Source organism: Peromyscus leucopus, chromosome 14 (assembly GCF_004664715.2).
Source record: "Peromyscus leucopus breed LL Stock chromosome 14, UCI_PerLeu_2.1, whole genome shotgun sequence".
NCBI lineage: Eukaryota > Metazoa > Chordata > Mammalia > Rodentia > Cricetidae > Peromyscus > Peromyscus leucopus.
Window position 1 is genome coordinate 83,873,036 of NC_051075.1, and position 23,047 is coordinate 83,896,082.

General features: G+C 48.4%; 1 protein-coding gene across 1 annotated transcript in view; it reads left to right on the top strand.

Moving 5' to 3' along the window:
• Ptprn2 (protein tyrosine phosphatase receptor type N2) overlaps window positions 1-23,047 on the top strand; it is a 719,135-nt gene that overhangs the window by 562,297 nt on the left and 133,791 nt on the right. The gene's annotated exons all lie outside the window — the stretch shown is intronic.

Genomic DNA, 23,047 nt, shown 5'->3' on the forward strand with positions numbered 1-23,047 from the left:
CTAGTCTTCCAAAGAGTCTGACCCCAGCAACTGTGACAGCTGTCTGTAGCTCCAGCTCCAGAGGATCCGCATGTTGTTCAGAGCTCTGAAGGCACCAAGCATGCATGCATGTGGAATGCAGACATACATACATAACACCCATGCACACAAAATAATAAAATAACAACTTTAAAAGTTTAAAAAGAACTTTTGTCACCAGAGCGTCAAGGCTTTTGGGGAGCCTAAGCAGGGTAGGGAGGGTCTGCAGCAGCTGGGTTCTGTGTCTCTGTGTTTCATGGGGTTTATAGCCAATCCCCACACTTGCCTCAAATACATTCTTTCCAGGGGGTGGGGCATCTTCAGGTTAGGGCGTGGCATCCTCCATGCACAGTCAGGTTCTGTGCTGACATTCTAAAAGGGCTGTGTTGCTCTGTTGTTTTTGCTCTGGAAACTGTGCCTGTTTCCACCCAGAACAGAGATGATCCAGTGTCTCTAAAGACCGACACTGTCCTTGTGTTCCTGAGCAGAGTCCCTGATAAGGGAAAATTACTCCTACCTGGGTGTGTTACTCACGTATCTTGTTGCTGTGACACTATGTCAGATAAATGCAGCTTAACAAAGGAAGGAAGGGTTTCTTCTGCTTCATAGTTCAAGGGTACAGTCCGTCATCATGGGGAAGTCACGCAGCAGGAGCTCAAGGCGGCTGGTCACATTGAATCGGCAGTCAGGAAGCAGAAAGAGATGGATGCCGATGCTCGGCTCTCTTTCTCCTTTTTATTCAGTCCAGGACCCCAACCTGTGGGATGGTGTTGCCCACAATTAAGGTGTGTCTTCCTACTTTGATTAACCTAATGTAAATAATCCATCACAGATGTGCTACAGCCTTGTCTCCTGTATGATTCTGGGTCCTGTCAAGTTGACAATCAGTATTGACTATTACGTTCGTTCTGTAGGTGGTTCCTAATCTCAGCTCAGACATGGAGACATAAGGGAGCTGGTACTAGCAGGAAGGCTAGCCCCTCCACATCTCTGTGACAGGACATAAAGCCAGGTTCCACCTGGATACAGGGTAGTCCTCCAAGGGACCCATGTGTGCATGGCTTACTTGGCAAGTATGCCCAGCAGGTCCAAGACATATGGTTTCCCTGACCCTGCACTGAAGTAAAGCCTGCCTGAGGTGCCACAGAAAGCATGGATAACTCACACACATGTGGCCGTGTTGGGGACAGCTCAGGTGATATCATTGCCTGGCCACAGGGCGACAGAAAGACAGCTCTGGCTTTTTGGCCCATCCACAGGAGCATCCAGCTACACTGTCTAGAGAGGTGGATACACTTAGGTGAAGTTGGTGGGCAGCTCATAATGTATACAAAGTCTTCACAAGATAATTAGCAGATTAACTTTTTAATAAGCACATAAAATAAATACAGCTGACCCAGGAGCTTGGTTGATCATATTTGTCCACGCTGCTAGGGTGACCCTCCTAGGCTTTCCCTTGCAAACTGCCCTGGGAGCATCATGCAAAGGGCACTGGCCAGGAGCAAACGTATTCTTCCCTTTACAAATGTCAAGTCATAACACCAGGACAGGGGTGGAGGGACCCATTTACAGAGGAAAACTGTTACCTGGCTGCTCAACGGATGCTTCCAGCTGGCCCTGGCCCATTGGTCCTGCTCTAATCGTCTTCTCCTGGAAAGAATGGAACCATGTATAAAGTGGGTACACGGCACGCTTTGCATAAACAAGACCCCAGGAACTGGTAGAGATGCATGTCATCTTCCCCATCGATGCTGTATTCCAAGTCACCTCTGTCTTACACAGCCTATAGGTCACCCAATAGTGGCATGTCCTCAAACAAGGGACTCAACACCTTCATGTTCACACCTCCTGTGCCTGAGGTCCCTGACTCAGGAGTCACAGAGTCACCTCTCCAGGGGCCTCTCTCCTTGGTGTGTAGATCCCCCCTCCTTGCTGTGTCCCCACAGTCCCTTCTGCATTCCTCCATCACTGGTATCTCATATATTTCATGAAGACATCAGTATTATATGGTCAGGGCTGATACTTTCCCTCATTGAACCTTTAAAGGCTTTTTACATTTGTATTGTGGCTTCAATATATGGATTGGTGGTGGGAGCGGCTGATGTAATCCATAACTTCCACTAGGTGTTTTCACAAGAACAGAGTGGGGCCTAAGAGACCTTTGAGGTTTAGCTGGAACTCTCTAACCTCACTGAGGACCACCTTCCTCTGGACAGTTGGAGGAAAGGAGGGATGTCAGAATCAACAAGAAAGGTGTTCCATGATGGATACCATTCTGTGACCTGTTACCTCTCAGCAATACTTAGCATTTGCACATGCTGGGGTGCAGGGTTAGGACTCACCCAGGCAGAGCTGGAACCTACAGATCTTTCCCAGAGCACTATGCCCATGGCTCAGGACTCAAGTGCCCCCACAATGGAACCCTGAGTTCCTCTTTGGAGAACCGTTGGGTGAGCCACAAGCTAGAAAACCAGCACCAGCACCTTCAACTCAGAGGAGGCTAGAGAGATGCTTCCTCAGATACAGCTTCATGGTGTCACAGGCACTTCCCATGCTACAAGAGACTCCATCATATGACTCATCACATGATTCCCTGGGAACAGCTAGTCACTGAGAAAACACTCTGCAGTTACTTGCAGGGTGAGCAGTTGAGCAAAATTCTTTTTTGAACAATGTGGAACATCTCTCATTTAAAACAAAACAAACAAACAAAAAACCATCTCCTGAGACTGTAACAAAACATGCATACCCCAGAATTCAGGATCCAGCCCAGGAGTTAGATCAGGTCTGCCGCTGAAAGTATGTGAAAGCCATCCAATGTCTCACACTTTAAAATAGACTTCCATATAGTTTTATTCCAGCTGTTTGCTTTGAAGTGCTCTCCTAATCTTGGGCAACCTAGTCTTTCCTGGGGGAGGGGAGATTTGAAACCTTATTTTTAAAGTTAGATCTCCAGAGATTGTGTGTGAGCCTGGATATGGTTCAGATCACTGGGATAATCACACCATGCTAATCCCTTGGTTCCAGTGGCCTGTGTGCCCCACAATAAGATTCAGCTGGCTCCATGGCATAGGTAAGGCTGTAATATTTACCAGTGTAGTCTCAGTTTAGTTCCAAGGTGTAATGCAATGGGGTTTGTGGCCCAGGGCAGTGAAGGGTTGCTTGGCCCATCTTTAGTCAAGGCCAGCCAGTGCACGGAGTAGGGCCAGAGGAAAGCTAGACGGTGGCCCCTGGAGCCATTTCAAAGCAACATATGCACACAGGCTCATAGGTACTCAATAGGCCAGGGCCCAAGTTCCCTGGGGGCCCTAGTGTATCAGGAACACTGAGCTGCCTGTGACATCATAGATGCTGCTCTTCTAGGGAGATGACACCTTCATGGTGCCCCAAAGCGGCTACTGCTGAACAATCTCTAGGGTTTGTGTACGTCCACATCGTAAAAGGTGGGAACATGAACAAGTCTGGGTGTTTTTTTTCTTTTTAGTCAAACATTGGTTTTGATGGCCTCTGAATGGCTGACCTGCTGGCCTCATTTTTCATCTAGGCAGAGACGTGGAGGTATGATCTCATGGGCTAGCACTCCAGCCATGGAGGCAGCTTGCATTATCATTCCAAAGCCCAGAGAAAGGGCATCATTCCAGGAATAAGTATAGCCTGTAATATCTTAGTAAGAAGGGAGCATAGTCAAGAATAGATAATTCTAATTATTCTGGCGTCTTGGCTGAATCACTGTTTAGTCATTGGGATGTTGCTAAAATATTTGCACACCTCTGGGGATGGGAGATGTTGAAAGCTGGCCTTCCCTTTCTGTCTCTTACAAACAAGCTTACAAAGCATGTCTGCTGCCGAGGCTATGCGCCGCTCTTGTTTAAGAAGGTGGGCTGTGCTTTCCTGAGGCAAGCCTTCATAGAGCATGGCTGTATGCCCATTTCTGCGGTTGGGGCACATGGGAGATGCCTATGTGGGGAAAGAGTCCTGAGCCCCCACGGAAAGCGCATTGGCTGTTTACTCTTTCCTCAGTGAATCTTGGCTGAACCCCTCTGTACTTGGTCTGCACACCCCTGCCAAATGGCAGACCCAGCAAGGCAGTCATATCACAGCAGAGCTTTGTGTGTGACATGAAGGGACAGGAAGTAGCCTCAACCTCCTGAGGAGTGTGAGGTAGGCTTGGTAGAGCATGGGACATGTGAGAAAGTGTCTTGAATGATGCTAAGAAAATATTTGACAACAGGACAAGGTGTACCAGAGCTTCAGGCAAGAGACACTGCAGAGACCAGGCATGGGCAATGGCCAAGTGATATAAAATAGTGCTAAACACGGAGGGCACTGTTAACTGAGAAGCTTCCCATGAACAGGGAAGGGCTTAGATATAGGGCCACCAAGACACCGTGGCTAGGGAATTCTACTAGACATGCCTCTAGGGAGAAGCATGTCAGGGGAAAAATGACTGCCATTTGGGGAGCAAAACCTTGGGAATAGAGACGACTAGAGACCAGGAGGTGAGTTTGGGAATTCTGTCCTTAACTTCAAATAGGGAACTATAGCTAGCCTGGAACAGCACAGAGATATCACACGAGGCACACAGAGGGGTAAACCAAAGCAAAGGTGTCCCAGGACAATGCTCACCCAAGAAAGGAGGAAATCCCCTCTCAAAGCAACATGAATTCTCATGATGGGAAGGACACAGGGCAGTAGGTGGCAGAGAGGGGAACTGGAATATAGGAAATAGGGATCTATGGTTGGATCAGGAAGCTCAGAAGTCATTCTTCAGAAACCAATGCTTTAGAGACCTGAGCAGCCCTGTGTCCAGCTGAGAGCCCAGGGAACACCTCAATCTTCCTAGAAACATCAGGTACTGACTGTAGGAATGCTTCTCAGTGATGTCCCATCTACCCACCATCTCTTATTCTCAGTGCTCAGTTGCCCACCATTAATTGTAGCCCAAAACTGCTAAATGAAGGATTCCAGACCATTGAGAGAATTTGAGCAGGCATACCCAGTGGTCCAGACAGAGGGATCTGACCCCTTACAGAGGCCAGCTAGGTGAGGAGCCACCCTGTGGAATAGTCTCTTCGGAATAGGACGTGAGGTTGCCTACTATGATGAGGGGGCTGGAATTTGGTGGGGGAGTTTGTAGCTGTGGGAAAAGGTTGAGCCAGCCCTGGAGAGAGTGAATAAAAAGCCATACAGGGTCAGGTTCCCTGAGGCCTGAGCCTCCTCTTGTGGCTAGCCATCACTCATGGCTACAGGGTTGTGCTTCACATGGGATGCTGGACTTCACGGGATGGACACAACCAAAAGCCAGAGCCTAAGGTGGAGAGATGCCTAGCACCCTGTGCCAAGGGAATGACCCACAGAGCTGAGCATACCAGCTATGTGGCCACAGGTACAGTGTTTGAAAGGCCTGAAGGTCCTTCTGCTAAGTAACAGGGACCTCCTAACTTCTGCCCAGTCCAGCAGTCACACAGTTACCATTAAGTGGTCCTGGAGAAGGTAAGGGATCTTTAACACCCCAGTCTTGCCATCCCAGCTGGTGGAAGGAGAAATGGCCCCACACTTGCCTTCTGTTGTATCTACAGCAGCAGTGACCTCACCACCAAACTCCAGCGTCACCTGCCCAAACTCCCCAGAACCCACAGCCACCAAGTGTCCAAGTTTTCAGGTTCAATGGCTCAGTCAAGTTGGCTAAGGATTGCTGCACAGATCTCCCCCATACGTTACCTGTTCCCCTGACACCCCTCCAACACACACACAGAGTGACAGCTGCCACTCACTGCATATCACCCTCCACTCTGGAGAGGAAAAGGCCTCCTGTGGCCCTCGCAGGTGTCTCCTCCAAACTTGTGAGTCCTGGAGGCCCTCCCTCTATTTCCCTCCCTCCCTCCAGGGCCCAAGGGCCAGGGAGAAGACAAAACGTCCCCACCAACCACCCCAGAGTCTTCAAAGGGGCACAACTACCCACACTCCACTGTTTGGATGATGAAACTTCCTTAAAGAAAAGTCAACCCAGAAAAACAGGGATGAGTTTAAGGCAGAGCCATGTGGCAGGCACAGCCCGTAGAGGCCAGGGGTCCAGCAGCGGTGATGGCTAACTGAGCCTCCAATCTGCGGAGCAGAGCCCAGCCCCCTAATCCCTAACCAACAGCCTTCCTTTGTGGTTCCGCTTTCTCCTTTCTTTACACAGAGAGGTTGAAGAGGGGAGAGCATGCAACAGCCGTATCACACAACGCGCCTTCTCTCTAAAGCCACGTTGGCTCATTACTGACTTTTGGTGTGGGTCTTGTCCGTTTGCTCTCATGTCCCAGTGTCATTGTCTGGATTTACAAGACTGGGAACGTCGGAACCCATGTTTACAGACAGCAGCCTTTTCTCAACACTTTGTCGCTTGAGTCTCCCACTGCATCCCTGGCAGGCAGGAAGCTCTCAAGAGTGGGGGTGGGGGGCTCAAACCTGAGCTCAGTGGGTCTGTGAGGGTCTATTCCTGGGTGTGCAGGGCTGGCCTGGGTGGGGAATTCATTCCTATTTGTTCCAATTTCATTAACCTCATATAAGAAGCAGGTGAAAGCAATTTATGTAAATCCTTTTTCAATAGTCTGAGACATTTTACCTTTTGATAATAGGCAGACAGGCCGAGCAAAGAGCCTCAGACAAGCAAGTTTTGAGGACCCAATTTAAAATTTGAGCTACCTTTCTTTCCTACCTCTTCAAAAGCTTTTCTGAGGATAAGAGTATAATCCCTTAGTTGGGTAAAAATGTTTGAGATTTTGTGTTTCTAAAATCCAATTTGAATGAGTCTTGAACTTTAAAGCTGTTTCGTCTTCTGAACCAAAAGGCACCATGTGCCTCCCATCCTGGGAAGTACAAGCATCTCCCTGTCCTTGGCCCTGACCCTGGAAGGAGCAGATGCTTGGAGTACCATCCTGCAGCTTCAGAGCTGAGGTGCTGGCCTCTTCTCAACAATGGCCTCCTGGCTTCTCCTGCCAGCCACAGAAGTCTTCCTGCCCAGAGCAACCCAATTCACAAGCACCTGGGGACCAAGTGGGTGGTATCAAGCAGATCACTTGAGAGGTTTCTGTCTATCTCCCGGCTTGTTATACCGCTGCGTCCAGCCCCCTGGGCTCCAGAGCTAGGCCTAAGCAGGCTCACTACAGGATGCTCAGAGGGTGCCTGTGGGTGCATGTGATCCTCCAGGGGTCAAGAGGGCCCATCTAGGGTCCATACAGTGATCTGGGGCCTCCAGGTTCATGTAGCTAAGAGGATGATACTAGGCTGAGCTGGGCTATGCATTGTCACTTGGTGAAGAAGGAGGAAGAGCCTCTGAGCAGGGGGATGGCAGAGTTACCACAGCAAAGACCCCAGATGTGCAGATCCACTTACCAACACACAGCACCACACTTCTTCGTATACACTGTGATGTCTCTCAAGCCCTTTTCTCAGTCATCCACAAAATTCACCATCAGCCACATTAAGAAGGTAATGTTATATGGCCATCCCTACTGTCTGTCTCTAGAACTTTCTTGTCTTCCCAGATTGAAATTCTGTCCCCATTCAGCAGTTATTCTCCAGGCCCCTTCCAAGCCCTGATGCCCACCATTTTCTTCCCCTCTGTAATTTTGATAGTCCCAGGAACTTCCTCAAAGTGGGATTGCACAGTATTTATCCTTTAGTGACTGGCTCCCTTTACTGAATGTAACATCTTCAGAGGTTTTCTTGTTGAATGTGCCAGAATCTCCTTCCTTAAAGGCAAAAACATTCTAGAATGTAGATGGAGTATATGTTGCTTATCCATCTATTTTAGGAGGGAGCCTTGGGTTGCTTCCGCCTTTGGCTGTTGGGAACAGTGCTTCTGTGAGCATATGTGCACTGACATCTATTGGGGTCCCTGTTTTCAGCTCCAGAAGAGGAGCTACTGGGTCCTTTAGTGATCCCACATTGACCGGAGGACCCTGGCTCCCAGGGTAGTGGTGCCATTTGCATTTCCACCAGAACCCAAGGCTCCAAGTTCCCCACCTCCTCACCAGCACTTGCTATGCTTTATTTTTTACAGTTGCCACCCCAACAAGTGGGTGCTCACCATGGCCTGATTGGTTTCCAATGTCAGAGGTGCTGGCATCTTCTTTGTATGATCATTGGCATTTGTGCATCTTTTCTGGAGAAAGGTCTTTCAAGTCATTTTCCCACTTTGAACTGAGATGCATGTGTGTGCACACACACGAGTGTGTGTGTGTGTGTGTGTGTGTATGTGTGTGTGTGTGTGTGTGTGTGTGTGTGTGTGTGTGTGTGTGTGTGTGTAGAGCCCCCTGGACCCCTATATACTGTGGATAATAGGCCCTTGGTAGTGTCCAAGAAAGGTTCCTTTTTTTTAGTTTGATGAACCTAAATTTATCTAGTTTTGCTTTCTTTGCCTGTTCTCAGTATTATATCAAGGAAATCATTACCAGATCTGATGCAGGAAAGACTTCCCTCTGTGTTTTCTCTCAAGTCAATAGTTTTCTCTCTTCCCTTCAATTGTGACTCTATTTTGAGTTAGCTCTTGCATGTAGCATTAGATAAGGGCCTGAATTGTTTTTCTGAGTGAGGAGCTCATTTTTCCAGCACCATTTATTGAAGAGAATGCCCTTTATCCAAGATTTTTAAGGTCAGTTTACTTTTATATAGTATATAAGGGAAATGGTCATTTTTAAGTGAAATTTAAGTGAATTTCAGATCAGCACCTTTTTTTTAAATTATAAAATTCATTTAACATGATCTTTAAAGTATTGATAATATATAAAGTCAAATATTGACTCTTTTCAGTTTAATGTGATGTATGCCTTTTAATTTACTATAGATTAATTATGTAAGAAAAAATGTGATCCATGAAAAGTAAACTCAACAATAATATATCATGTTTACTTTGGGAACTAAACACACATTAAAATGGAAATGGAACTTTAGGTACTGCATCTCCTCTCATAAACAAAAGATGCTGTAGTGATCCACCACTGATATCCTCACCCTTTCAATTTAAAAAGTTCATGCTTTAACTGCCAAGATTTGTGTATGAATGGAGAGCTAAAGTGAGAAGTGTCAGGCTACTATTTGTAAGTGAGCTTTGTTAGTAGACATGTTTCGGATTCTGGCCATCTAAATTCTTAATACATTAAAAATTGGTTTGGGAATTCCCGCCCTAAATGACAGTCAAGATCAAGAATTTTCAAGTGAGGGTCATTTTGACTGAGTGGAGGTGAATTGTCGCCAGCCTCAGCTACTCACTTCCTATCAGGTTCTTTGCAGTGGATCGCTGAGTGTGAAAACCCAACTTAGTGCTGATCATGGCAGAGGACTTCCATGGGGCTGGCAGTGGTGTGGGTATCAAAAGGCCCAGCCAAAGCTGGTTTGGGCTAGGAGAGGTGCCCTTGAATGGCCGTGGCATGGCCAACCCTGGAAGAAGAGAATGCTGGGTGAGAACAGGTGCCAGAAAGCAGAGAGACTACAAGTAGCTGCCAGGCAGGTCAAGTCGGGAGGTCCACACCTCATAATACTCCCATGCGGGGGCTGTAATGCTCCCTGGGGCATCCTCAGGTTGAGTACAAGCAGGACCACATCGAAACAGCTGAGGATGTGTCAGGAGAAAAGGGACATGATACACATCACTGGTGGGGCAGGCAAGCTGAGACACCCCCCCCCCAGACTTGCATTTTCTACAGGCAAACAATCTCCAGCATGCATGGGCAGAGGTTAGTCGGGGAGCTTGCCTATTGTTACTGTGGGGTGCAGAGGTCAGTCTGTTACTGTGGGATGCAGAGGTCAGTCTGTTACTGTGTCATACAGAGGTCAGTCTGTTACTGTGGGGTGCAGAGGTCAGTCTGTTACTGTGTCATACAGAGGTCAGTCTGTTACTGTGGGGTGCAGAGGTCAGTGTTACTATGGGATGCAGAGGTCAGTCTGTTACTATGTCGTACAGAGGTTAGTTAGAGAGCTTCCCTGTTACTATGGGAGACCAGGTCAGACTCCTTCACCCTACCTCGAGGCGTGGCATCCACCCATAGTAGGTACTGAAGACAAGGAAAAAGGAAGCAGGAACTCTCAATCTGGCTTTGAGAGAGAAGTGACTAACACACATTTCCCTTCTTCAGTTTCCTAAGGAAGTCATGTGGTCACAAAAGCCCGGGGATCACTGTACCCTTGAGGAGAACCGTGAATATTTGTCCCACTAATGTCCAACCCCAGGCCCCGAAGTTAACAACGTAGAGGGACACACTCACTAGCCAGGAGAGCCCAGCAGTGCTCTCTGTTGCATCAGAATCCTATTTACCAGAGGAGATTTAACATAGAGGCGGGGACGGGGGGGGGGGGGGACGGGGCCCCCCCGCACAGACAACCCTATCCATCTGTTAGGAGGCAGGGGACAGCAGAGGGCAGCAGGGTAGCCACGGCTGAGACTTGCTGCTGTGCTTCTGTCTCTGTGACCTTCGTCTAGCCCATGACCCAGTCTGAGGAGAGGGACCACCACAGCCCTCGATAGCAGCTTCTTCTGGGCAGCCATCCTCAACAGGGAGGTGGCTGGCACGCCTTTAAACTAAGACTCTCCTGAGAAACCCCCACCAGTTTAAAAGACTGTTGAGGGGTGAGCTACCTTTTCCAGGAAGCATTGCTAACCTTGACTGACTTTATTGGACAAAACTAAGTCAAGGTTGTGCAAAAGCAGTCAACACAATAGTCCCTGAACTTTGCAAGTTTTTTCTCTTTTCTTACTCTTTTTCTGTAGGCTTTTCAAGCCAGGGAAGCATTATAGAAGTCGTACAATAAAGTTTAAATATTAGATAGCTAAATGGCTCATTTTCATTCAAGAATTCCAACACTGTTCAGTTTAAGAATTTATCTCTCACTGGATTTTCAGCTGACTTCAAATATTTGCCTCTCCAAATTACTCAGCAGGTAGACATATCCTAGAGAACAGCTTCCTTCTTAAATGTGTGAACCTCCTACGGAGGCTGTAACAAAGTTCCCCCAAACTCAGAAACCTAAAGCCACAGAACATTTTTGTCTCTGGAAGTGTGGAGTCTGAAATAGAATATAAGTCAGGCCCAGACCTGCCAAGGACCATTCCCGCCTCTCCCAACTTCTGGAGGTTTGCAGCCCTCCTTGGTGTCCCTTGGATTGAGATAAATCACTCCAGTCTCTGCATCATTGTCCCATGCGCCATAACAGAGACCTGTGTGTCTTCCCAGTTGCCCTCTTATAGAATCCCAGGCACCTTAGGTCAGGGTACCTCTTATAGAATCCCAAATGGCTTCCCCTAATCAAATGAATCTGCAGCATCTGCCAGCAAAGGCTATAACAGCTGATGTCTAGGAGTTGGGCTTCTGCCTGCCTTTTAGGGCACACAATCCAACCTGCAACCTAACCCAGGAACGCTGTGTACTGTGGGAGGGGAGATGACGGGACAGGGCCTCTGGTTGTTCTCACTGTGGGCCAAGGGGGACCTGGCTCAGCAACACCCAGGGGCAGACTCAAGTCTGACCTATCTGCTTGCTCAGTGCCACCTCAGGGACGGCCACCTATAAGGACCGTGTGACCATTATTAGGAAGCCACACCTACACCTGAGCCTCTGGCCCTCCCAGCCACAATGAGTGTTCCATGCTTTAAATTCCCAAGGAACCAGACACATCATTTAAGAGCACCTGTCTCACGTCCGGCTCACAGCAGCCATTTGTGTCACTGACTGTCCACCTCACCAATGACAGCCTCCTAAACAGAAACTGTGTCTTGTTACAGTAGCTGTTTCAGTGCCTTGAGCTTAATAAGAACCCAATAAATGTTTGATGATCAGATGCTAAACGAATTAATTCGTTAATGTGTGCTCTTCCTTGAAACACATCTCTTGGTCTAGCTGGAGCGTCTATTCAAGAGACCTTTGGGGAATTTCTAGAAGGCCAAACATGGGGAAAGATACCATGGAGGAGCAGAGCATTCCTCTCACCCCTCCAAGTGTCTCTGCCTGTCCTCTGTGGCAGGCCTTTGAAGAGCCCAGCCCTCTTCTCTTGCACCCAGCCTTTGGTGGTTGTGATGGTCTTCTCATCCACCATGCTGCTGACGCTCCTGAATCCAGACCAGACAACAGAGACAAAGATCGCACACACTGGAGAGGAAGGGCTGCCCCACCCAGACCAGACTCGTAGAGGATGTGATCAGAGCTATCCAACAGCTGTCCACCTCCAGCACTGAGGAGAGCAGAGGGTGGAGGACAGAGGCGATTGGCACTGAGGATGCACGCAGACGGGAGAGCTTTCCTGTGCTCCTGGTAAGAGAGGGGCTTCCGAGGCTCTCCGGGGAAGCTCTTCACCGTGACTCTCATCCTTAGCGCAGCTAGAAGGCAGAGGTGGAGACAAGCCACAGGAAGTCTGGCTTGAACACCTCGCCAGCTTTGCAGGCACCTCGACCAGCAGTGGCAAGACAGAGCTAGGGGGCTCCGTGGCTCCCTGGCCTGTGCAGTACGTGGCGCCTGGGACAAATACTAAAGGGACTCAACGTGTTCAGCTCTCATGAGACAGGCTCATCAAAATCAGCCTGGAGTTAAAGTTCTATTGCAGAGCTAAGCAGGCTGGCCAGAGGCAGGTTGCAAAAGCCAGAGGAGAGGTATACGAGTGTGTGTGTGTGTGTGTGTGTGTGTGTGTGTGTGTGTGTGTGTGTTCTATGTTCCCAGCCTGAAGCCAGCCACGGTGGCAGTTTGGGCTGGGATCACTAGAAACTGGATACTTAGGCTCCCAGCAGGGACTCTAGGGTTCCAGCTGTGGGCAGAGCTAGGGGGAGAAGCTGCTTAGCTACTAATGTAGACTTGGGGGTCTGAGGATTCCAGAGCATTGTACATATCACAGTGACCAATTGGAGCACCTGGGGGAGGGGACCCAAATGGCCAGAATATTTGTGTTTCTCAGAGCATAGTATCCTGCTGGGGATTTATACAGTCAGGAGAAGGGCCATGGGAAGAAACAGGCAATTTCCCTATGCACCTGGCCTGGGCTGCCTGCCCCGCCCATGCCCAGGACTGTCTAGCCTGCAGATACTTTGTAACTAAGCCCTTGACTGAGGTGACATGAAAACAGGGAAAATGAATTACTTTAAAAATAACCTGTCCTTCTCTAAGCCATTGTTTGTCAAATTAGCGGATAGTTCAAGAGCTGTAAATTCATTTGCCAAGTTCATTCAAATTATTCCGATTTTATCATCTTTCCCAAATCTCACACTTATTACAGATTTATTTATTCTCAGTAGCCCCCCAGCATCCACATGATGGCTTAGAAGAGATTACAAAAGGAATTTATAGCAGGTTAAAAAAAGAGACGTCACCATGGCAAGGCCACCCACAGAAAAATCAAGGACAAAGCATTTCCCTCCTAGAGATGCGATGTGGTTTTCTGGGAAAGACAGCCCAGGTCCGGGTGGCTCATCAGCCTGGGAACAAGGTTGCTTAGAGGGATGCTGACGAACAACCCCACACTAACGTCTCAAAGTGACCCACTGGTGGAAACAATTGATGTTCCTCGGCTGGCAGGGCCCCACACCCTTTGTGCAGGTGAGCATCTGCACTTTGCTCTTGCAGATTTAGCGTTAGATATCACAGTGAGCAAAACATAAACAGACAGACACAGTGTCACCGCTGAGCTCTAGCCACCCCGGGCCTGTGCAGGGAGTAGCCAGTGCCATAGCTGCAGAATGAATTGGGTCCACTTCGAACCAGGCCAGCTTGAAATACAGTGATCTGTCTGCATGAAGGGACCTCTTGTGAGCAAGCTTAGGGCCCTGTGGAGGCTTCAAGGAAAGCTTTCTTCCTGGGTAGATAATTCTCGGGGACTATGGGAGAGAGCACCTACTTGTCACCCAAGGGTCAAGTTCCAGTCGTCCTGGGATACTTACTGAGCAAATGGCCCTAAGTAATCACCTAACTCCTCTGAGACTGTGGATCCAGGCCGGGCTGTTTGTGATGATAACTTTAGGGTGCCATGACTAGGCTGATGCCCCACCGTGGAGCCAGCACTCAGCATGCACCTGCTGTCACCCTGTCGCCTCCCCTGATGTCAGACTCTTGCCTCCCCTGATGTCAGACTCTCGCCTCCCCCAGTGTGGCTCAGAACTCAGTAATTGTTGCTAATGGAGCAACCAGCCATTGTCGTAGGGTGCACACATCTTGAAGGTGATGCAGGGGCACCATGAATGGTCACCATCGCAGTAGCAGGGCCTCAGCAGCAGTTCCTATGGTCCCTGGTGTCCATTCTACCACTGAAGTTTCTCAGCAGGAGGCTCAAGGCATGCATTCCCCCCCCCCCCAGAGCACTCAACATACTGGCCCGGTCTGCAGACTCCACCGGGAAGGCAGGCCCCCAGCGGCACCCTACTTTCCTCACATTCCCTCTGTGTTCTGTGAGAGAGGGTTTTCAGCCCGTGGTGGGGAAGGGTCACTGGTGTTGGAGCACTCTAGCCCCATGATGCTGGACACTGGCCCTGTTGCCTTTCTCTGGTGCACTCTGGGATTCCCAAGGCAGGTTCGTGTAGAGAGGAGCTTGCTGCCCTTAATTATGAGCTGCCCACTTCCTCTGCTTCACAGGAGCTGCTGCAGCACAGGCAAGAGCTCTCCAAAGTCAGGGCGCAGGCCTGCTGTGCTGTGTGGGAGGAGCGGAGCCCATCTCTGAGCTCCCTTGGCTCAGGCCAGTTCGCCCTGCCAAACAGTGATGTCTGCTGTGGTGGGCCAGCGACTCCCACAGTGACGTCCCTCAGGATGGCTGAGATACAGCACCCTAGCCCAGGGTGATGCTGTCCCACCTTAGCAGACGGTCAGAACTCAGTTGTCAGCGGTGCTTAGGGTGTCTAAGGAGGTGTCCCGGCCAGCCACAGACTGTGGCACTGCCAGGACCATGGCTTCCTTTCCTCCCCTTCGTCTTCTTCCTTCTCTCTGGCATTTGCTGTCACCACGGGAGGAAAGCCAGTGCCGGACACCCCAGAATTTCATCTTGATGGTGTCAGGTGTTTCCAAGAGGACTGTGCACACTCGGCATGCCACCTCTCCCTGCACGGGCCACACCTTGCCCATTCAAGCTTCTTCACCCCTCTCTCAGTGTGAAGGATGAAAAGCTTAGCTTAAGCAGAGCAAAACTGCATTTGCCCAGTGAAGGTACCAGGAGACAGTGGAGGCTAGAGTCTCCCCGAGGGAGCATGCAGCCTGCTGACAAGTGTCCACGGAGCAGCCTCCCCATCTCTGCATTTGCGTCCACTCATCCTACAAGGTCTGGGCTTCTTAGCCCTGAAGGATATTGACTTTCTAAAGAAAAAAGTAGCTGGAACATTTTGTTCAGAGCAATTATATTTCTAGAAAACTCTGTTTCTAAGCTCCTGAGTTTTCTCTGTACTGAAGCCACCTTTGAGCCCATCCATCACCTGTGTCCGTCACCTTGGAAGGGGTCCTTCACTTGACATACAGACTAAGTTCCTGGGGTCTCAAGGTCACATGCCCAGCCCTGGGGGAAGAGGAAGGAGCACTGTATTGTAACGGGCAGGATACACAGCCACCGCCCTGGAGCCAATAACCGATCAAAGGATAGCCATCTAACAGACTGTGTGGTAATAGGGTGAGATGAATGACCCTAACATCATGCACAGTGACAACCGAACTCGGTAATGACTGCAGGTTGAAAAAGTTCTGCATTTTTGTTTTTCAAAGCATTACCATGTGATTCATGAAATAACTCTGCAGAATTCAGAATGCCAGGCAATCTGAGCCCTCCTAGGTGAATGTTTATCACTTTACAATCACGGAGGATGAACTGTGCAGAAAGTCTGGTGGCTGCCTGCAGCTGTGTACCTCAAAATGTGGAGTCCCACCACTTTTCTACTTCTTCCTTTGGAAGCAAACCACACAGGCCACACGAGCAGATAAGCCATCTTGGCAGCAATCGGAGCATGGTTACTTAGGTGTTCTTTCTGCTCCATGAGAATGGCACACTCGCTGTGCAGAGCGAGTGTGTATGCACCTGTCATGGTCAATGAGAGCTGCGAAGTGGGAGCTTCGTTGTATTATGTGGCTGAAATGCCGGTCCAGATAAATTGCATTTTAGAGCTCACGGCATAACCAGATCACAACACTCATGTCAAGGCTACCCCAGAGACTGGAAAATTGGGAAAGATGTCAGAATGACAGCACTTGGTAAATATTTGCAAGAGATAGAAGGTGTATTCTGGGGACGACAAACAAGCACCCCTGCTTAGCCCCTGGTAAAACCACACATATGGGGAGAAATTCCACCCCTCTTTTCTGATGGTTTGTGCTGAGGGGTCAAGGAACTGCCATTGACATCATGGATGCCGGTTAACTTTAAGGAATTTATGGAGGCTTTTCTGGGTTGGTTGGTTTGGTTGCTTGTTTTATAATATCCAAAAGAAAGGGTTGAGAATTGGAGTAATAACACCATTGGACAAATTTCTATCCAAATGGACTATTCCCACTTGGTATTAATTAAGAAATTTACTAATGAAGAAGGGTACTCTAAGCCGCAGCTGTTTGTGGGAGCATGCCATAGGGCTGTTCCTCCATTTCATTCTCTTCCATATTTTGTTGAGAACGTAAAGACTGATCATCATATTTTACTTATTACTGTAATGGGGCCAGGAGGAGGGGACAGTAAGGTAATGGCAGAAGTTGACTCTCATATTCACAGTGGAGGAAGGGAATGCCCAAGTGAGTCAGCAGGTGAGGTGGCTGAACCCAGCACACCGATATACAGGAATGCACATGGCCTGAAGGACGAGCCCACAGGCACGTGCTGTTGGCTGGTATGTGGATTTATGTGGCCTCTGAGACAGAACCACACACCTGGTGGCTTAGCCAACAGGTCCTGAAGTCAAGGTCCTCAGGTCCTCGCTCTTCGTAAGAGTTCTTGAGAAGGGTTCTTCCCACCTTTTCCAGCGAGTGTTCTTTGACCATGGCCGCATGTCTCCAGGCCATGTCTCATGTCACTTTCTCCATTGTGCTTTTCCAGTACCTCTGTGTGTCTCTGTGTCCAGAATTCCCTGTTACAAGGGCACAGGCTGTGGATGGGGCCACCCTTGTGACTCCTGTGGGTTTGGCTATCTCTGAAGATCCTGATTCCAAGCAGGTCTTATTCTGAGGCCTGCAAGTTAGTGCTAGAGCATGCCATAAGGACACAAAGATGCACTAAGATTTTTTTCAGCATTGAAAAATGTTATGAAAATAATCTAACTTTCTTCATTAAACAGGAGTCTAAAAATCTGAGCAACTGCTAGCCCACATGTCCTCCTGGAAGTACCTAGTTGTTCCATAGTGAAAAACTCCTCTGTTTCCATCTTCAATTTTTATCTTTTGGGAATTCTCAACATGTAACTCAGGCTAAACTAGAACTCTTCATGTCCATCCATCTGTTTTAGCCTTCGTCTGATAAGCCCACCAGTGTATTGAGGTGGCTTGTGCCATGGGCTTTTCAGCAGCTGGGAGGCTGCACTTGTCCCTTCTGTCCCCACATCTGGGCCATGCACCTTCTTCTGAATGGTAGGGACATATTGCCCCACAGCAGAGCTACCCGGACCTTCATGATGGATGCCACACATTCCTCAGCCTCTCTCTGGCACCCACAGTTGGCAATGCCTCTCTGCCCCCACAGATTGAGCATACCGCCTCTTGGTACCTACAGTTTGAGCACACCCCTCTTTGGCATCACACCTTGCACAAGGTGTACTCTGGCACTACCGTGTGCACACACTCCTCTCCCTAGTGTCTAGTTGGTTCCTCACTGAGGGCTGAATCTGGTAAACTACAACGCAAGCTCCCATTCAGGACCCCTACTTCTTTTTTTAAAGCAAAGTCCTGGCCTGAGGCCAAGGACCCTGCCAGACTTCTTTGTTATTTATGTTGACTTTTCCTTCCTGGTTTTCATTATCTATCCAAGGAGTCTAGCTTCCCAGAATATCAAACCTGCAGGTGTGTATCCCAGACAATTAGGGACACTGCCATTCTCCAGGGCTTCTAGATCCCCTGAAACTCAGAGCATGTGTTCAAGAAACCAGGAACATCTTAACCCTGAACCAAGTACATCAATCCTAGACTTTGTCTGCTGAGCTGGGGTGGTCCTTCCTACAGAGCATGTGGAGGAAGACACTTCAGGAAGTGGAGGTGCCTGCCAGGCATCAAGGAGCATGCTAGGAATGCTCACTTGGAGAGGCCAGAGGCCCTGGCCTTGTGTCCCTTCTCCCCCAGAAGTAATCAGGTTATAAATGGGTACTGACGATGATTATCCTAGTCCTTCCTTAGCTTTCTATCCAGTGCGAGGTGCTCTTGGTTGCTTGTGGAGAAGAGGACCTGAAAGGATTCTCAGAGGTCAAGCTCATCTTGGTAATTTTCTTGGAAATAAAATTGGGTCGTTCATTTCAGACACTGTATTAGGAATTTCTGCGCAGAACTGGGTACCATTGTCATTTGTGATATGTGGCCCCCATTGGTGACCCCAGGGTGCCCTCCTGTGGGATAGAAGCCCAGGACCCCTCTTCTGTTGTGTAGTAGCCAGATCGTAGCACGGAGCCCCAGGTGGCGTCTTGCCACATCATGCTGGAAGAGTGTCAGTTCTCAGGTGGCAATTAATCTCCATCTAAACCCTGTTTGGTTGCCAAGCTCTAGCAGAGAAATAAATGGAAGAACATTTCCAGCTCCTGATGGTGACTTTTATTGAGCCCTGCTTTGATTGTTATTAAATTGTGACTATGACCCATGTTATGTCCATATAAAGGATAAGGAAATCACACACCTGTAGGTAATGACGTTAACGTTTTTTTAGTTTATGAACCTGTAAGTCCCACAGAGAGAATTATCAATCATGTGGCACCGTCATAGCTGAAGCTTAAATTTGCAACAGTAAATTGCTTTAAAATGTGTACAGGCCTAGAGCTGCTTCTGGGGATGCTTTACGTGGTTTTACGAAAGTTTAAGCATGCACGAGGCATGTCCAGTGATGGCAATTTCAGATGGGAGTGCAGAGATGGTTAATATCCTCTTGGCTCGCAGCCCAAACATCTGCTCCTCTCTCCATCTACTGCATCTTTGTGGGCTATGGTAACAGGAATAGCGAGCTGTCCATCCTACAACCCTCTGGCCAACCATAGAGGCCATGCGGAAGGTTGGTGGGAGGCTACAATTCAGGCCTCAGAGGACCCAGAAGAAGGGAGTCGAGGTGAGTGACTACAGAAAGCCGTGTGTACCACTGGTGGGGTGTGGCTTGGTGATGACAAGCTACAGGAAAGAGCAGGGAACAGGGAGGAAGAATGACCTGAAGTCATGAGTGTGGATGGGCGGTAAGACCACCAAGGAGCACAGGGTGTGGCTTCTGGCTTCTGCACTTAAGAACGTACAGGCTAGAACTGTGCATACAGGGTAGCATTGACTCTCTTTGGAGAGTTTGGAATGTCTGCTGCATTCAAGTAATATTACAGAGAAAAAGAAAGGGCAGGGAAGGCAGAGTGGCTGACTGGTAAAGACGTTTTCCACTAAACACGACAACTGAGTTCAATCCCCTGGGTCTGCACGGTGGAAGTAAAGAACTCTACAAGGTATTCTTTAACATCTGTGAGTGCCTCATCCTGCATGTGCACAAGCATGCGCACACATACACACATGTGCCCACGCGCACACACATACACACGCACACAAAATGTAACAAAAATCTTTAAAAAGAAGAAAAAGTTCATTTGTGAGGCTGGTGATACAGCTCAGTCGGAAGAGCACTTGCCTAGCATGCATGAAACCCTGCGTTTGATCCTCAGAGCCATGTCAGCAAAGAGTGATGGCACACACCTGCAATTCCAGGTCTTGGAGGATCAAAAGTTCAAGATCATCCTCGGCTGCTTAGTAAGTTGGAGACCAGCCTGCCATACACAAGACCCTGTCTCAGAAAAACTTTCGTCTTCAAGAAAGGCCATTTGTGGGGCTAGAGAGACGGCTCAGTGTTAAGAGCACTTGTTATTCCAGAGGACCCAAATCTCATTCCCAGATGCATATCTGGAAGCTCACAACCACGTGTAACTCCAGCCCTCATCTGGCATTAATTTTTGCACACACACACACACACACACACACTCTCACACATGCACGCACATACCACACTACCACCACCACCACCAACAACAACAACAATAAATACTTTTTAAAAGAAAGAAAAGCTGCAAGGGAAGCAGACAAGGCCAAGAGAAACCCACCACCTGAATGGGGGTCGGGTGGGTACTATTGGACAGAGGTATGACGTATAAGCAGAGAGCAAAGTGCTACTGGGGAACCATGGTTTGAGGGAGTGTAGCAGTTCTGCAGAAATGTCCTGCACAGTGTCTGGACCCTCACCCTCCATTGTACAGGGACTTTTATTAGCTGGGATGAGGTTCTTCTCTGGAGGGTCCTAAAGTGGTTCTGATACAAAGCTTTTTAAGTTTGCCCCTAACTCTAATAGTTACCCTTTGCTGTGTAACAAGTTTTTTCCAAATGCAGCTTCTTAAAGCCATGCTTCTTATCTGACAGTCACAGTGGGCCAGGGATCTGGAGCAGAGGGCTCCCAGCTATTTGTGTCATCTCAGAGCTCACCGGGTGGGGGATCTGTCCCAAGCCCATAACACCAACAGCCTCAGCCCTGAAAGTTGTAGACCCCAGATGTGGCTCCATGGGCCTTTCTCCAGCAGTCCATACATGGCATCTGGCTTTACTCACAGCTGGAAGACAGCAAGGGTCACCACCATCTTGAAAGTGACTTCAACCATACTTACCAAAACCCTCCCCCTGGAGTTGAGGACTGACTGTCACACAGTAACATCTCAGGACAGTCAAGTTCTGATGACTTTGCCACAGGCTGGCCTTAGTAACACTTCCTAATGCAACCTTCCATGCTTCCTATAATGTAGTTATAATCCAACTTATGGTTTCTGTGAAGAGTATAGCTGTGCACGTCTGTTGGGGGGCTAAAGTCCAGCTTGAGATACATAGCAAGACGCTGTCCCCCCCCCCACCCAAAAAGAAAGATTGTATTATTTCCCACAAGCTCTGTATTCAGCTTTCTCCTGAGACCGGCATGTCTCAAAATGGCAATGACTTGGAAATGGTCATGTTGGCAGGCAACTTGAGGCCTAAGAGCTGCACCATGATCCCTAGACACTCCACCCTCCTGGACCAAGAGATGGAGAGGCAATTTGGTTTCAGCAGAGCCACCAGTGCCCATCCAGTGTGGATTCTGGGTGGTACACCTGTGAGTTTCTATTTGTGTTTGTGGTGGAATTAATTCAACAAAAATCAAAACCATAGATAATTGAGAATCAAAAAAAAAAAAATGAAATAGTGAGCTGACTGAGTGCCTACCTTTCCCATCAAATATTATCCAGCACATGCCAGCAACCGAGGGGGAACAGCAACCTTGATCTCTCACCAACATTGGACCAGCCATTCGCTTCCCATATGGACAGCACAAAAAAAACTCAGGACGTACAGATCACACGCTATGGGCATGCATGCACCACACAGTCTTTATGCTGCAAGAGGCTCACACTGCAGCACCTTTCAAACATGCCATCATCTCCCGGCAAAGCCATCATTCCTTATAACTGTGTGGCCATACCTGGAGCTAGAACTTTCTCACATAAAACCTGCATCTCAGCACAGGACAAAATCTGCACCGTGTGCTGCAGAACCGAGCACAGAAAGATGGGGCAGTGGTAATGAGGCTGAGGAAAGACACAGACAGTTGATGCTTTGGGTCAACGTGAACATCCGAGGAGCCTCGCACATCACATAGAAGGTTAGGAAGGAAGCTGCTGTCTTGTTCCCAGACAACTGTGGCTATTGAGTTGTCTTCCAAGTAACACCTGTTATTGGGACAATGAGGAGAGGCTTGCAGGACCCAATGGAGACCAAGATGCCCATGACCTTCCTCAGAGCTCCACACCATTCACCTGGTGTTGCCTGGAGGGTATGGCTAAAGTAGAGATCCTCCCTGGTAAATGTGTGGGGAGAGTGTGGGTTTACCAAGGAGCCAGTGATGATCCATTTGCAAGTTTTTGTTTATTTCATAGCAGTTTCCTCAGCCATATAACTGGAATAGAAATGCACAAATCACATGGGTCCTGGGAGAGAGAAAAAAAATGAAATCTAGAATAGCAGGTAAGGGGATACAAGCCAATGCCCACCTATTTCCACATGTGCAAAGGCTCAACAGTTCATGGGTGACTAAAGGACATGTATGTGTGTTGCTACCATGTAAGACTGTGAGTAAACTGCATGAGTATGCATACAAGTATATAAATGTGTGCATATATGTGAGGTCGTCAGCACCTGTGTTAGTATGAATATATGTGTGTATTGTGCTATGTGTGCATCTGTGAGCATGTTTGTGAGCTGCATGAACATGCATATGAGGTACTGTGTATGTAGGTGAACAGTGGGAGAATGCGTGTAAGGTAGTATGGATAGATTAATATGATGTGTCAGCTATATGCATATATGTGAAAAGTATGGGCATACATATGAGCTGTCTGAGCATGTATATGAGTTAGTATGCATATGGGTTATTGTGTGCCTGTGAGCTGCATATGCATGTATGTGAGACAGGGGATTAGTGCCACTACTGTGTAAAGTATGCGTGTATGTGTGTAGTAGGTGAGGTGGTTGTGTGGGGATTAATGTGAGCATGTGTGTGAGCTATATAGGGTGGTGTGCATGGGAGATGGTATACATGTTGTACAAGCACATGTTTAAGCTGTGTGTGTTGAGTGGTTTGTATGTAGCTCAGTGTGGGCATATCATGTATGTGTGTGAGGGTGAGGCAGTCTGTATACAACAGCTCCATTACCTGCTGATGACATCTCCCAGGGCCCTCAGTGGATGCCTCAGTCGGGGACAGTGCAGAACTCTGGTGTACTGCGTTCTTACCACAGATCTTAGCAACCTCAGTGTACGATGTCATTATATGATATTATTACTTATTATATTATTTCTTTTCACTTGAAGTGTTTTATGGC